This window comes from Cornus florida, unplaced genomic scaffold (genome assembly GCF_030987335.1).
Source record: "Cornus florida cultivar Cherokee Brave unplaced genomic scaffold, ASM3098733v1 CherokeeBrave_3.0.0_Hap2_Chr09, whole genome shotgun sequence".
NCBI classification, from domain to species: domain Eukaryota; kingdom Viridiplantae; phylum Streptophyta; class Magnoliopsida; order Cornales; family Cornaceae; genus Cornus; species Cornus florida.
In genome coordinates, this window is record NW_026775579.1 from 27,279,737 (window position 1) to 27,296,652 (window position 16,916).

A 16,916-nucleotide genomic window follows, 5' to 3' on the forward strand; every position below is an offset into this window, starting at 1 on the left:
CTTGGCCTTGTTGTTGTGGTGGTTGGTGAATGAATGGCCTAGGCATGCTTAATGGTACTTGTATGTTCTCATTGTGCACATTGGGATGAAAAAATACCTTGTTGGTCTGTGTGACCAATGTCCTCAACATGATTATCATTATGGTCATCCATTGAAAGATTGGCTCTATTTGAACTTCCTCTCCCCCTAGGATTTCTAACGATAGATTCAAGATGCAAATCAAGAGGGACAAGAGTTTGTCTCAATGAACGATGCCCATGCATGCACAATACAAAACACAACAAACACAAAGAATGACAAACACTATGCCTTCACAACAATGCAATTAGACTTCTTCCACAAACATTTAATTCATACTCCCATACTTTAACAATAATGATGTAAGACAATTAAAAATAAGCCTCCACGCGGGCCGACGATTTAACTAAGGGATTGAGTAAAGAAAATCTCACAAAGGTCCTTTAGCACTTCAACTCCAAATTTTAAAGCTTGGCTTAGCAATTTTAGAATTTTTAGCTTTTTGCTTTCTTTGCTTGCTTGAATTGAATGCTCAATGGCTCCTTTGCTTGCTTCCTCTCCAACAATGCACCTAGTTAAGTAAGAACAACACAATAAGTAACCAAAAAGAAAAATAAAAATAAAGTAAAGACACGATCAAAAGAGTACTAATCCAAATAAATTCCACAAATCCGACGTTGCCAAATCTAATCAACAAATCCCCGGCAACGGCACCAGAATTTTGATGAGGCCGCTTGATATACGCCAAAATTAATGTAGTGAATGTGCAGTTCAAGAAAAGCCTTTTGGGTCAAGTTTAAATTTATAAAAACTACTACCAACATTACTACTAAAGTAGCAAGAGTGAGTAGGGATCGTCCCAAGGGATTATGGGGATTGAGCAATGTCGTGGAATCACAATTAGGGCTAGTAGGTCAAGTGATCAAACAATTGGTTGGTTGGTTGATTAAAGAGCAACTAAATTAAACTAAGTAATAGCAAAAGAGTGCAATTAAGAGTAAGTAAGAGAAATAGAGAGAACTTGGGGTTTAGAGAGAACTTGGGGTTTAGAGATCACCACCAAGCAATGCATTTCTATATCATTGACAAGTGATTAATGAGGGCAAATAATGGGTTGCAATATTGGTGTGTGTGTATTTGGTTAATTCAACAAGCAAGGATGACTAGTTAAGCATGTATTGTCTAAACATCATGTGAAAGGCACAATATATCTAAGCAATGAAGCATCTATTGTCTAAACAACATGTGAAAGGCATAATAGATCAAAACAAGTCATTAATCCTTTCATTAACCTCACAATCCAAATACAACACAAGGATAGAGACATATGCTAAATGCATTCAAAAGCTTGGATCATCAAACAACAAGAATAGATTGTCCTCCCATTTAACATTACACTACATCTACACTACATCTACACTACTAGCATGAAAATAAACTAAGGGAGAGGCACAATCCATCAAGAGATAAGCATGAACCATCAAGAGAATCACAAAAGCATTCTTTTAAGCACAATGTTTTGACAATCTCCAAATCTATAGCATCAATACACATAGACATGCATCAATAACACAAAATCTAGAGACAAACACATGAACATCTATTCTAGCATACATAGACATATGGATAGAATGAAATGACCAATTGGAAGCATTAAACCACATAAATCATTGAATAAATAAGATTTATATATATTAAAGTGTCAAAATATCAATTACAACACTAATCCCTCAATAATACACAAGATTAAGATATAGAAAGCATGCTTGGGGCTAACTCTAGCCCCAAGAGGATGTCTAGCCACTCATGGTGATGATGCTCCAACCCTCAAGGGCTAATTCCATGGTTGAAATCTGCTCTTTGTTGATGAAGAGTCTCCAATGGTGTCTCTAGCCTCCTCTTCCTCTAAGCTTCCTCTCCAAGAGATGATATGAAAATAATATTGGCTTTTCTTGAAAAAACAATCCTTATCCTTAGATAGGTAGGTCGAAATGACACCCAAAATGAGCTGGGGTCGTGCACACAATATTCCCTAATGATTGGATAAAGGACAACTTTCGATGAGATGGAATTTTAACTTTTTCGCACTAGAGGAAGTTCGATCAATCGAACCTCGAACTTGGATCGATCGAAGGTAAGTGAGATCGATCGAACTTAGGCTGGATTGATCCAACTGGCTGAGCTTTTTAGAAAAAGACAAATCCGAGATATTTATGGGAGATATTTATGGAAAAATGACAAAAGTGGTTAGTGGGTAGTACAGCTGTGGATAGGATCAATCATTTGAATAAGGACAAAAGTGTTCGATCGATCGAAGGATGGTGTTGGATCAATCGAACTGTTAGAACTTTATGCTTTTATGTCAAGGCTTGGATCTATCTTGAAGTGCTGAGATCGATCATTGTTCGATCGATCGAACCTTGAACTTGGATTGATCGAACTTTGCTGCTTGCCACCTTTAGCTTCATTTGTTTCCTTCTTTCTCCACTTTGCTCCTTTCTTTGATTAATCCCAGAATTACTTCAATTAAGCTCTTATTTGGCTGAGTTAGCTTATTTTCGGGATAAGTGCCTGAAAAAGGAAATAATATGGAATCAATCTAAAACGGTAAAGTAAGATAGATTAAGGTACTAGAATGCCTAAGCTTAAGGGGTTTAAATACGCACTTTTAAGTGCTCATTATACCGCAAATGCAACTATCAATTGAAGATACGGGGTTATGGACCTTTCTTTTAGTAACATGATGGTTAAACTTAATGTATTCAATGCAAGTCGACATCCCATTGATGAAGACGAGTGTTGCCTTATAGATATCTTAAATGAGATTGTGGAGGAGTCCATTCCTTCCATGGTTATAAAAAAACCAACCGAGGACAATCTTTCATCTCTTTTAGCCGAGGATCCCCTTTCATCTAAAGGGAATTGACCCTTCCATTTGCATGCATCGCATTCTTATGGAAGAGGATGCAAAACCTTTTAGAAATGCCCAAAGGAGATTGAATCCCAACATAAAAGAAGTGGTTAAAAAGGAAGTTGTTAAACTTTTGGATGCCGGTATAATCTATCCAATATCTGATAGCAAATGGGTGAGTCCAACTCAAGTAATTCCCAAGAAATCGGGGATTACGGTGGTTGGAAATTCAAAAGGAGAGGCAATTTCTAAGCGTACCGCCAATTCATGGCGTGTATGCATTGATTATCACAAAAACAATTCCACCACTAGAAAAGATCACTTCCCTTTACCATTCATTGATCAAATTCTAGAGAGATTGGCCGGGCAACAATATTATTGCTTTCTTGATGGCTATTCGGGTTATAATCAAGTAGCCCTTGACCCCTTAGACCAAGAGAAAACAACCTTTACTTGTCCTTTTGGTACATTTGCTTATAAACGGATGCCTTTTGGTTTGTGCAATGCTCCTGCAATATTCCAAAGGTGTATGATGTCAATTTTCTTAAACATGGTGGAAGAGTATCTAGAGGTCTTTATGGATGATTTTTCTGTCTTTGGGTCTTAATTTAATGCATGCCTCAAAAATCTAAATTTGGTGCTTAAAAGATGTTGTGAAATAAACCTTGTTCTTAGTTGGGAAAAGAGTCATTTCATGGTTCAAGAAGGTATTGTTTTAGGTCATGTCATCTCAAAAAGGGGAAATAAGGTTGATAAAGCAAAAATTGAGCTTATTTCTGAATTGCCTTCACCTTCTACAGTGCAAGAGGTTCGCTCCTTTTTAGGTCATGCTGGCTTCTATCGTCGTTTCATCAAAGACTTTAGTAAAATTGCTAGACCCTTGTGCAATTTTCTTGCCAAGGAAACTTCATTTGTCTTTGACCAAGCATGCCTTGATGTTTTTCATAAGTTGCACGACTTATTGTCATTTGCTCATATTATGCAACCTCCCAATTGGTCATTACCATTTAAAATCATGTGTGATGCCTCTAACTATACTATGGGAGCAGTTTTGGGACAGAGGGTAGAAAAACTTCCATGCGCCGTATACTATGCAAGCAAGACCTTCTTGGGAGCTCAATTGAATTACTCCACTAGTGAGAAGGAATTACTTGTTGTAGTATACGCTCTTGATAAATTTCGGTCTTATCTCTTAGGGTCAAAAGTCATTGTCTATTCTAATCATGCTGCTTTGAGACATATTTTGACAAAGAGAGAAACAAAGCCTCGTTTGATAAGATAGATTTTGCTTCTTCAGGAATTTGATTTTGAAATCAAAGATAAGAAAGGCACCGAAAATGTGGTTGCCGATCATCTTTTAAGATTAGTGGTAGAATCTTCCTCGAGCCCACCAATTTATGATTCATTTCCAGATGAACAACTATTCCAAGTTTCTAATGGACAAATGCCTTAGTTTGCTGACATTATGAATTTTTTGGCAATTGGCAAACTTCCGACCAATTGGTCAAAGCAAGCAAAGAAGCGTTTCTTTGCTAACATCCGAAATTACTATTAGGAAGATCTTGTCTTGTTTCAATATTATCCAGATCAAATTGTGAGAAGGTGCATTCCCAATAGTGAAATTCCAAGTGTGCTTGTGTTCTGTCATACCCTTGCATGTGGTGGGCATTTTAGTACGAAGAAGACCGCCTTGAAGGTAGAGATGCCTACAATTTTTGCGAGTGTGAGAGATGTCAAAAAATGGGTTCAATGTCAAGAAGAGATATGATGCCCCTGACAAATATTCTCATTATTGAAATCTTTGATATTTGGGGCATTGATTTCATGGGTCATTTCCCTATGTCTTCTGGATATCAATACATTTTACTTGCCGTTGACTATGTTTCTAAGTGGGTGAAGGCTTGTGCTACCAAAACCAATGACCACTCCGTGGTTGTCCAATTCATTAAATCCAATATCTTTACTCGTTTTGGTTTGCTAAGAGCAATAATTAGTGATGGAGGAAAGCATTTTTGCAATCAATTCTTGAGGAAATTATTTCTTAAATACTCTGTCACTCATAAAGTCGCTACTCCCTACCATCCTCAAACAAGTGGGTAAGTAGAAGTGTCAAACCGGAAAATTAAACATATTCTTGAAAAAACGGTTAACACAACCTGGAAGGATTGGTCACGCAAGTTGAATGACGCTTTGTGGGCTTACCGAACGGCATATAAGACTTTCATTGACATGTCTCCTTATAGACTTGCGTATGGAAAGCCTTACCATCTCCCGGTTGAGCTAGAACACAAAGCTATGTAAGCAATTAAAAAGCTCAATCTTGACCTTGACAAAGCCGGAGAGAACCGATTACTCCAATTAAATAAGTTGGAAGAGTTGAGACACAATGCCTATGATAATACCAAACTCTACAAAGAGGAACTAAAGTTTTTCATGACAAACACATTGTGAAGAAATCTTTTGAGCCGGGTCAAAAAGCTTGGCTTTTCAACTCTAGGTTAAAACTCTTTCCTAGAAAGTTGCGAATCAAATGGGAAGGTCCGTATGAAATCATCTCGTTGCACCGCATGGGGCGGTTGAAATTCAAAGTTTAAATAATGGAAACACATTCAAGGTAAATAGGCAAAGGTTGAAACCCTACATTGAGGGATAGGTTTTTCAAAGGCATATGGAAGCTGCCCTTTTGGTAGATCCAATCTATGAAGAGATATAGTGTTGCACTAAAAGTTTTCAATGAGATGTTCAAATTCTTGCTTATTTTTGGCTATTCGATCGATCTCGGAATATTCTCAATCGATCGAACATCATCTGTGCATCCAATCACCTCTTTGTTCCATCGAGCGAGTTCAATCGATCTGAATGCTACTTGAAAAAAAATAATAATAATAATAATTTTTTCGATCTTTCACAGCGGCATTCCGTCTAGCTAGAGACGTTAAACTGAGCAATTGTTATCCATATTTTTCTTGCATATTTGTTTCATTATACATCCTTCTATCAAAAAAAAGGGAGGAAGGGGGTTTCATGCTTTCATGTTTGGTGTAAGGCTTACTCTTTTATCTCTACCATCTTATACTATATTGCCTTAGAATGCATAATTTGATTAATCTTATCCCATTTGACATTTGATGTAAGTTTACTAGTGTGGTTATTACAGTAGGTTATTGATTTCAAGTTTGGGGGAGACGTCTTTCAAATTAGATCATTACCGAGCTTCATGTTTTTTCCACCACGGTATATTCTTTCCATCTTTTCCATTATTCTCATTGCACATTGAGGACAATGTGCAGTTTAAGTTTGGGGGTAAGGTGTCTTATTGCATTCTACTTGAAATTGAGCTTTAAATACAATATTGAGATTGGAGATCCATGCTAGCTATGATTTTGAACTTTTGAGGACTATATTGCTTAAAATTTAAAATTGCTCGACTTGAGAGTCCAATACTCCTTGTATGCCTTGTGGATGCCAGTTAGGAGTAAATTTTTCGAAAGATTGATATCTTGCTTACACTTGTGGTCTACATCATCCTGATTTTGCAATTATTTTGAGATTCACTCTAAGATTCTACATTAGCACAGGCGCACACTAGCATTCATTTATGAAGTATATACTTTGTTAATTATTGAATTGGTTATATCCCAATTGGGTTAGTATTACATTGAAAGCTTTCATTTTGATAAAGGTGGATAATAAACCGTTTTTCATTGAGTAGCCGGGATTCTAACCTCATCAAGCACTGAATTTCTTGAGCCAAAAGGTGGAGGACCCAAACTCTAGGTTAATAAATTGAACTTCAAAATAAAAAAATAAAATAAAATAAAATAAAGTTACAAAAGTAATAAAAAAGTAAGGACTTCTCCCAAAAGGTGAGAAGTGGGAAATGATTAGATGGAGGTTGTTTTGATTTGTAACCTAGTTGATTTGAGCTTCTAAGTCCTTAGAGGTGTTTGAACACCTAGTGTGTAATGACCCGGTCTTTTTCCTCCTTTTCCATTTTCAGTGACTTTCTTTTTCCATTTTTTTTTTTTCTTTCTTATTTTGTCCTTTACTCGTTTATCGTTTTTCCTCGCTTAACCTCACTTCGGTTGTTCGGATTTGATTCCGGTTTTGCATGCATTCATGATACTTGATTTTCATGACATTGGTATTTTCACTTTTGTTGAAAAGCATGCTAGTTGCTTTCATTTTTCATAAAGGGCATGAATGCTTCCTTTAGTGTAATTATACATAACTTTTGGGATTTTAGTGTAATTATGCAAAATTATTATTTTTCGTTTAGGGGACCTTTTTGCAATTTATTTTAGAAGATATTTTGAAAAAGGACCATTTTGCAATTTTTGGAAAGTGTGACAAGTGTCACACTCTCATGGAGCCATTTGTTGGCATTTAGGTGAAGAGACTTGGCACCATGATCTTTTGACATTTGGTGGGTGGAGATTTATCCATGTGTTGGCCTTAGATTGGTGCACATGTAACCATTGGATTGTTGACAAGTGTAAGCTTAGGATTAAGTCTTGGAAGAGGCATTGGATTAGTGACAAGTGTAAGGCCATGATCTAGTCTTGCATTGTGTGTATGAGAGAGGTAGTGTAAGAGCACATAGTGAGTGGAGGATCTCTAGCCCTTCCACTCACCATTTTTCACTTATCCTCTTCATTTCCCTTAGTTCTTCAAAGTTCTAACCTAGCCACCATTGGAGAAAAGCTTGGTTAATAGCTTTCTTCTTCAATTTTGGTGCCCTTCCATTCATCTTAGACTAAGAACCTTAACTAGTAAAAGTTTCCTCTCATTCTCCTCTTCATTAACCCTAAGCTTGTTTTCCATTTAGTGCTTGGTTGCTTAGATTATAGAGATACAATTCTCTATTGAGGTAGGGGTGGTAGTATGTTTATTTTCTAAGTGTTTTGAAATCCTTTGGGGTTTAATATATATTGTATACATGCTTTTAGAATTGTAGTATTGCATACTATAGGAAATCCTTATGATTGACTTAGGATTTCATTGATCAAGCATGTATGTTGTGTATATATCTTGAGTAGGATTGTTGAAGTTGTATAGAATTCTTAATGATTTGAATTACTATGCTATTGTGATGGAAATCCTACATTCTAGTGTATTACTATTGATAATCATGGTTGTTTTAGAAGCTATTTGCTAAAATGCAAACATTTAGTATATATGGCTTATTGTTGAGGCATGCTTAAATTGATAAGTTAATGATATTGTTTTGTGCATAATATCATGTTAAGAACTTTTCATCTATCATGTCATTCTAGCCTTGGAACCCTAAGACATGGTTTGTATGGTTTCAAAGTACTTGTGCATGGAAGGTGGTTTATATGCCTTGTTATCTATATATAAGTTTTGAACTTGATATATACTTTGGATTCTCTTGGGACATGGTTACTAGTAACATGGCTAGAGTTTGGCTCTAGTGCGGAAGGTATGAATTCTCCCCAATCGAGATAGTGCGCACTTAGGGTGGTCTTCCCTGCGAGTTAATGCCCGGAATAACCGTTGAGGTCTCGGCAGAATTCCGAGCTTAGGTGTCCATTCTACTTTTTTTTATTTCGCATTCATTTCCAAGTTGACAATCAATGCTATTTGTAACTTGTAAATTTTGTTATATGCGGTTTGATGTTGCTAAGTACATCCATTTTGATATTGTGTTGCTAAGAAACATTTAAGTTAGCTTAAGATGATCCCTTAGAACACCTTGAACATAGACGTTAAGTGGAATGCTCCCTTGTATTCGTCTATATTAATCTTACAATGATATTGAAACTTTGGGGTATACGTATATGCTTCTCCTACGAGTAACTTGATTACTCACCCTAGTGGTTTGGGTTATTTTTCAGGTAAAGAGACCATGTTCTTGGATGCTCATAATCCTTAGAAGATTTTGAGTTATTTGAAGCATTTTTGTATATTGACATGCACTTGTTTAGCATGCCTTCCTTTTTGGATGTTAATTTTGTATACCATGGATGTATGGTATTGTAAAAGCTAAAATGGCTTCCTTGATGTGTAATGTATATCTAAGAACACTTGAAGATGTCTATTTTGTATGCATAACATGAGGCCAAGTGCCATGTACATTTATATCACATGTATGCTAGTTTAATCCCATAGTTGTCTTATGAAATGATGAGAATTCGAGGTTTGACAGGTTGTATTTTGTATATGACATGTTATGTGACCATGAGCTATTGGAACACCTGCATTTTCTCATTTTACATATGTGTGCATGTTCACTTTGGCACACAACACCATTCTTGAAGAAATGGACACTTAGAGTAGCATTCATTTACATTTTTTTGTTAAATGAGACCTCAAGGGCATTTTTGGTATTTAACTTGAAAAATAAATGTTGGTCTTGACATGGTTGACCAGAAAACATGATTTTCAGGGGGGTTACTTCACAACTTTTTTCCAAAAAAGTCCCAGAAAGTCCTCAAAATGGCATTTCAAGGTTGCATTTCAGGTGCAGCTACAGGAGTTCGAGCGCTCTAAATGGGAGTTCGAGGGCTCAAAGTTTGGGTAGAAAGTTTTGGTCTCGGGCAGGTATTGTTCGAGCGCTCGAAGTCCTAGTTCGAGCGCTCGAAGTACTGTTCATAGAGTGTTTTTGTGTCTTGGTTCAACACTGCACCTCCAACTTCAAATTGTCATATCTTCCTCGTTTTAACTCCAAATTGGTCCGTTCTTGAGTCTAAATTGACCACATCAAAATAAGCTTTCCAATTGTACCAATTAGAGTTTCAGATTCATTTGGTAGCTCAAGTTATTCCAGTTTTAGTGGAGGGGAGTTAGTTTTTGGCTCGAACCGGGATAGGGCTTTTCTTCCTTCGACTTCAAGACTTGATATCTTTGCCGTCCGGACTCCGAATCAAGTGATTCTTAAGTCTAAATTCATTTATTTTTCGTTGTCTTTCCAACGGTGTGCTTGGTAGTACTCACTTTTAGGATGGAAATGACCATTTTACCCTTGGGTTCCATTTGTCCATTTTTTAGATCTTATTTACGCATTTGTTTTCTATGGGTTCCATGATCTTATTGAGGGTCTCTTTGGTGTCCTAGAAACATGTTGTGTCCCTAGGGATTTCGTTTCATCTTTTGCTTCCACAATTCGGATCCGTTATCGGGTCATCTTTCGGTTCATCACTGACGCACCGGGTTGAAAAACCTTGGGCCGTCACATAGTGCCCTACAGCCGTCGAGTTTGGGAATCATTAACCTAACGCTCGACCTCATGGATCACTAGAAAGCTTAATAAATCAGCACATTGCACCATACTTCCATCTTTAATCCTTAGGATTAAAAATAAAAATAAAAATAAATTAAAAAATTGAGTGAAAAGAATAAGCGCACCTAGATCAAATAAAGCTTTAATAAAAGGTCCACTCTTTATCTTGATGATCGGTACTAGATTTGTGTGCTAGTTTGAGGGTAAGGATGTGATCATTTCTTTAGTTGGCTAAGATAGCAACATATTTGATGCCGGTCTACTTAAAAGAATTCTAGAGTTGTTTTGATTTGCATGATCATTTTCTTAATCTATAGAGGATCATACTTGTTTGCTTGATGTTGAAATTTTGGGAGATTGCTAGGAAATGGTTAAAAAATTGCATACTTGAGGTAGTTTTCTCCCAATGCTTGTTTGCAATATTGGTGCCTCTTTTGTGATAATGAGCTTAATGTTTGTGGGTATCATTTCTGGAAACCATCATGAGACTTTACTCATCCACTAAGGGTAACCTAGGGATTTAAAAGGCTTGTTGCATATGCTAAATGCAATTATATTCCCTACGAAAGTGGCGTTATCCATTATTACTTTCTAGATTTATAGTTGTATAGTTGTTCATTTCATTCCTTTACTTTGTAGTTCATTGCTATGGACTAGCAATATTTAAGTTTGGGGGTGTGATGAGCCCTAAAAACTGCGCATTTAAACCCCTTAAGCTTAGGTATTCTAGGACCTTTATCTATCTTATTTTTCCGTCTTAGACTAATTTCATGTTATTGCCATTTTCAGGCACTTATCCCAAAAATAAGTTAATTCAGCCAAATAAGAGCTTAAAAGAAGCAGTCTCAAGCTGAATGGAAGAAAGGAGCAAAATGGAAGCAAAGTGTGGAAAAACAGCAAGTTCGATCGATCTTAACATTCCTTCGATCGATCAAAGTAAGATCGATCTGGCCTTATCAAGATGGATCTAAGCAATCGTCCTTATCCAAAAGATCTCACCATCTTCGATCGATCCAACCATTCTCAGATTGATCGAAATTATTCGATCTTATCCACACTACCACCCCACCTACCACTCTTGTCTTTTTCCTAAAATATCTCAAAATATCTCAGAGACTTGTCTTTATTCAAAAAGGCGCCACCAAGGATGATCGATCTCTGCAGCATTCGATGGATCTCACCTTAGTTCGATCGATCTCAACACAGTTCGATCGATCGAACCTCCTCAAGTCTGAAATAAAACAAATTCCAGCTCATTAAAAGTTGGCTCATGGTGCAATCATTGCAAGGACCCTAGTGCACGAATCCAGACCATTGGGTGTGACACTTGAGCCTCCTATATAAGGATTTTGAGCCATTTTTACACATATCTTCATATCTCAACATAACTTACACATCTCATATCTTGGAGAGGAGGCTAGAGACTAGAAATCTTTTACACATCTTTGGGAGTTCTTCTATTCTTTTAGGGTTTCCATCAAGAAGGAGGTCATTCCTACCATGGAGATAGCCCTTGAGGGTTGGATGACTACTTCAATGAGTGGCTAGACATCTACTTGGGGCTAGAGTAGCCCCTAAGTTTGCTTCCTAGACTTAGTGCTTTGTATAGATGACCCTGTGGGCGGGTGTGCTATGGGCGGGTGCGAGAGACATTGTCAAGTTACCACATTGGCGAGCTACGGGTACACAGTCCCACATCGCCTGGGTAAAGGAAAAGTGAAGTGCTTATATGTAAGTGTGTCATCTCCAATTAGTATGAGGCCTTTTGGGATGAAGCCCAAGAGCAAAACCGTGCGGGCTCAGGCCCAAAGCGGACAATATCATACCATGTGGTAGAGTGGGTCGTTACAACTTTTTCGGGGATTTACTTGTAACAAATGTTTTGATCTTGGATTTATATATATATCTTGTGGTTTCTACTTGATGTGTATGGATTAATGCTTTCAATTGATTGTCTATTTCTAATCATATGTCTATATATGCTAGAATGGGTGATTCATGCGCTTTTCTCTAGATTTAGTGGAGTTTATACATGTATGTGTGTATGGATGAAGTTAATCTAGTGATGATCAAAACATAATGCTTAATTGAACACTCTTGTAATTTATTTGATGGTTCACACTTGTTTCTTGATAAATTGTGCCACACCTTTAGCTTACTTAGTTTAATTTTCATGTCGTTAGTGTAGATGTAGTGTAGTTGGTTTAGAGTCATAGATAGGTGGACAATCTATTCTTGTTCCTTGGTGTTCTATAATTATGAATGCAAAGGGTGTATGCTTTTAGATAGTTGTGGATGCATAAATTGTGGTTTCACTGAATGGATTTTGGCCTCATTTGATAGATTGTGCTTTCCATTGAGTTGGCTAGACAATCTATACTTATTTGACATCCATGCCTAATTTCAATTGCTAGTGTCTAGTGAAGTCAAGCTTAGTGGTGAGCTCTAGTACCCCAAGTCCTCTCCTCTATATCTTTTTACCTACTTTCTAAATTGTTACCTTTTACTTGCTTTAATTTCAATTACATTGTAGTTAATCAACCAAACAAATTATCTTTTGATCACTTGACCTACTAACCCTATATATTGTTTCCATTGCAAACACGCCCACAATCCCTTGGGATGATCCCTACTCATTCTAGCTATATTTTTAGTTAGAGGTACTAGTGACTTTTATAAATTTGACCACATTGCACACTTACACTCTTAGCACATCTTTAAACAATGGTGCCGCGACTACCACCAGTATTTATGATTTGTTCACATTAATCTTTGTGTCTGGGGTGTTACATGATTCACATGTTCTTTGGATTCGTGGTTATATATGTGGTTTGTCATTCAAATGGCCTCCCTAAAGAGAACTAGAAGAAAAAAAAATTGGGTTTGCATGGTTCTTTTTTCTAACAATTTCTAAGTTAAAAAAGACTTGTTTTGAATTGTCTTTTATAGTTCACTAAAGTTTTTTGAGTTCTTCAAAATTGTTTTTTGAGAAAACCATGCAAGTCCTTAATTTCCCAAACTCCCTACATTATCTTCTTAACTAGTGGATGTTTCTTTCCTGCATTATCTGCTTTATTTGGCCTCCCATTTGGTGCTCCCTTCTTTAGAGAGAATATTATCGCTCTTAATTAATATTTTATTATGCAAGTAGAAAGAACAAAAATGTACCCACTTATTATTGAAAATGTGAACAAACTCGTAGAACAGTTCTTTCCATTTCCTCCCACTAGTGCAACTATAGCTTTGTTTGGATACATAAGGGAGAAAAGAAGTGATAGTATTAGTTATAAGAGAAAAGAAAATAAAAGAAAGGATAACAATACTCTCTATTTATATTTGATTAAATAGAAAAGAAAAGAAAGGATAGTATTATTATTTAGATATAATAGAAGGAAGAAAATAAGAGAAATGATAACAATCAAATTACTATCATGTCCTTTAAAATATATGGGATATGAGTGGAATAATATTTTCCTCTTTGTAATTGTTGAGGGCGGTTTCGGAATTATGAAAATACTACTTAAACACTATCATTTCTCTCTCTATCTTCTCATTTTTGGAGAGACAGAAAATGAGGGATAGGGAGGGAGCTATCCGTCCCTATCTCTCCCTATCATTTCTTTTCTCTCATTTTAACCAACCCAAATACAATTTACATTATCCTTTCTGTTTTTTTTTTTTCTCTCACTATCCCTCCAAATCTCTCCATCCAAACATACCCCACAATAAAAACATTTTTCTCGCAAGTGAGTGTGCCTCTTTCTCCACTAGAAAAAAGTGCAAGTGAATGTCAGAAAATCTTTCAAGGACCCAACTAAGCAAAGGTCACGTACGGTTTCATTCTCAAAAAGTTGAATTCCCAAAGGTGGTATGTATAGGCTCTGTTTAATGCATTCAATAATAACAAAGCTTTGTGCGGCAATGCCACTGGTTTGAAGGCTTGCGCCCCCACAACAAACAATGATGCTAATAAGGAGGAGAAGAGCAACAAGCTTGTGATTTTAATTATAGTCCCTCTTTTAGGCATTTTACTTATTTCATTTATGGTTGTTGGGATTTTTTTATCTTCTTTACCCCAAAGTGGACAGTGTAGAAAATGAGCCAAGAAGAGAAAACAATGAGAATTTATTTGCAATATGGAGCTATGATGGAAAACTGGTGTATGAAAACATCATTAAAGCAACAGAGGACTTCAACTCTGATCATTACATTGGGGTAGGAGGATCAGCAAGTGTTTATAAAGCTCAATTGCCGAGTGGTCAAGTTGTTGCTGCGAAGAAACTTCATGCCCTAGAAGATGATGGTGGACGAGCTACTGATCAAAATGAATTTATAAGTGAAATCCAAACATTAACAGATATACGTCATCGGAATATTGTGAGGCTTTATGGTTTTTGTTCGCACCCATAACACTCGTTTTTGATTTACGAGTTCTTAGAAGGGGGAAGTTTACAAAAGATCTTGAGTAGTGGCCAACAAGCCTTGTAGTGTGGATGGATTAAGAGAGTAAATGAGGTAAAAGATGTGGCAGATGATTTGTGTTACATGCATCATGATTGTTCGCCTCCTATAGTTCATCGGGACATATCAAGCAAGAATGTTTTGTTAGATTCTGAATATGTGGCTCACATTTCTGACTTTGGCAGTGCTAGGCTTCTAAATCCTTACTCTTCCAATTAAACTTCATTCGCGGGGACCTTTGGGTATGCTGCTGTAGGTAATTTTGATTATTACATTATTTTAAATGATTTTGGTCGAATTGTTGTTCTATAAAAACACTTCTTTCAATCTTAATGGAATACACTAATTACACAATATACTAGATGCTCATCTTCATTTAACCCATCCTACCTTGATATATGATTAACATCATCTCCAATTTCTCATTCATAAAAAGATAATTTAGCCTAAATAGCGAAAATGTCCAATTTTTTATACCTCTTAATCCTCACCTTTTTGTGTTTTATAGTTATGTTGAACAATGATTGTTAGAAAAAAAAATTATATTGCCAGATTTCTCTTTACTTTTCTTGTCCTTTATTCATTGCGTTGCAGAACTTACTTATACAACGGAAGTGAATGAGAAATGTGATGTTTTTAGCTTTGGAGTGCTAACATTGGAAATGATTATGGGAAAGCATCCAGGCGAGCTCATCTCCTCTCTATCATTATCATCATCATCGCCACCAACATTGCTTGTCCGAGATATACTCTTGAAGGATGTGTTGGATCAATGTCTTTCACCTCCAATAGAAGAGGTAGCAGACGAAATAGTCTTTATTACCAAGCTGGTTTTTACATGCTTGCATATCGGTCCCCAATCTCGGCCAACAATGGGAAAAATCTCCACAGAGCTATCGAAACGAAGGCCAACTCTGCAAAATCCATTCCACGTCATTGTAATAGGACAACTGCTTGATATTGGATGTTTAGCCTCCTGAGCATTTCTGCATCTTCTAAGTTTTTATCGAAACGGAATTTGAAGGAATAGTAGATCCCCTCTTTCAATGGCGTTTGATTCCATCTTCAACATGGTGAGATATCAATCTGCAGAAGAGCTCGCTGGATTGCTGCAGATTGGAACTTCCCTCAACTGTATTTCAAAATCTCTAATTTTCAAATGTAGAGTTTCTTTGGTTTTCCGAATATTGAGTAACGACTTTTTCATTGTAGCGTTCTTGGCCATGGGCCCATAGATTTTAGGCTTTTCCCTCTGCTTGGCTTTTGTAGATTGGGCTGCCCTACCCCAAAAATCAATTGAAATTTCTTGCAACTCTATATCTTCTTTACTGTACAGCGAAAGCTTCTTGTCTTTAAAATCAAATGATATTTCTTGGACTTTGGGTAGGGCTGCAAATGAGCCGAGCCGAGCTTTACCTTGCTCGGGCTCGACTCACCAATTTCAGGAGGGTGCTCAGGCTCAGGCTCGGCTTGGGCGAGCTTGGCCAAACTAGGCTCGAGCTTGGCTCGCCAATATTTTGGCAGGCTCAAGCTTAGCTCGCCAATATTTTGGCAAGCTCGGGCTTGCCTTCAATCCAAAATGAAAAAATAAAAAAGGCTTGAGATCTAATACTGTTTTGACAATGGATCGAAGAGCATCACTTTCGCATTCTCCGATAATTTTTCTGATCTCCCCACCACTATATTGGAATTGAGTAATCGAGATCCAAAGAGAAATGTGAGAGAGAGATCTATTGGAAACCCTCACTGTAAGAGAGAGGAAATCAATGTTGAAAGGGATGGGATTAGAGGAGTGATGTTGCAAGATTTGTTTAGGGTTTCATAGCAAATATTGCAAAGATTTGTTGGAGACAGTCAGCAGCGTGCTAGACAGGAAGAAGCGACGTTGTGCAGAGAGGAAGAAGCGACGTTGTGAAGATTGGAGGAGCGGTTGCTGTAATGAATTTGGTCAGAAAATAATGCCTGATATAAAGATATATATAGTGATGATAGGGTAAATGTAACAGGTTAAGTAGACTTGGGCTTAAGTTGAAGTAAAGTTGGGCTTAAAGTTAAATGAAATTAGACTGATGAATATGTATTTAGATTGGCTTTATATTAAATAGGCCACACAATTGTATATTAATATAAAATAAAATAAAATAAAAATTAATCATTTTGTTAAACGAGCCTGTTCACGAGCCGAGCTTAGCGTTGCTCAAGCTCGGCTCATTTACTAAACGAGCCTAAAAAATGTGTTCAAACTCGGTTCGTTTACTAACTCTAGCTTTGGGCTATAAGTAT

At 36.8% G+C, this 16,916-nt stretch overlaps 1 pseudogene; it reads left to right on the forward strand.

The window, feature by feature from the left end:
- LOC132272432 (MDIS1-interacting receptor like kinase 2-like) overlaps positions 1-15,613 on the forward strand; it is a 31,832-nt pseudogene extending 16,219 nt beyond the window's left edge.
- Positions 15,614-16,916: the final 1,303 nt, after the last annotated feature.